The sequence below is a fragment of the Lupinus angustifolius genome, chromosome LG11, assembly GCF_001865875.1.
Source record: "Lupinus angustifolius cultivar Tanjil chromosome LG11, LupAngTanjil_v1.0, whole genome shotgun sequence".
Classification (NCBI taxonomy): Eukaryota; Viridiplantae; Streptophyta; class Magnoliopsida; order Fabales; family Fabaceae; genus Lupinus; species Lupinus angustifolius.
In genome coordinates this window covers 4,434,596-4,434,943 of record NC_032019.1, presented here as the reverse complement: position 1 = coordinate 4,434,943, position 348 = coordinate 4,434,596, and positions in this window count along the sequence as shown.

Here is a 348-nt window from a genome sequence, read left to right as displayed (position 1 = left end):
TCTGTTTTTCCTCCACTTGCATCTAGAGCTCAAAATGATAAACTTAAGAGTGATGTTAAATATTACGTTTGGGATGATCCCTATTTTTGGAGATTGTGTACTAACCAGGTTACTAGAATATGCATTCCAGATCATGAGATTGAGTCAGTCCTTCAGTTTTGACATTCTTCTGTAGTGGGTGGCCATCTTGGTACCCAAAGGACAACACAAAAGGTGTTTGACTCTGAATTTTATTGGCCCATCATCTTAAAAGATGCATGGAGGATTTGTAGCACTTGTGAGCAGTGTCAGAGAGCAGGTGGCACCCTTTCTTGGAGACAAGAGATGCCTCAACAACCTATGTTGTTT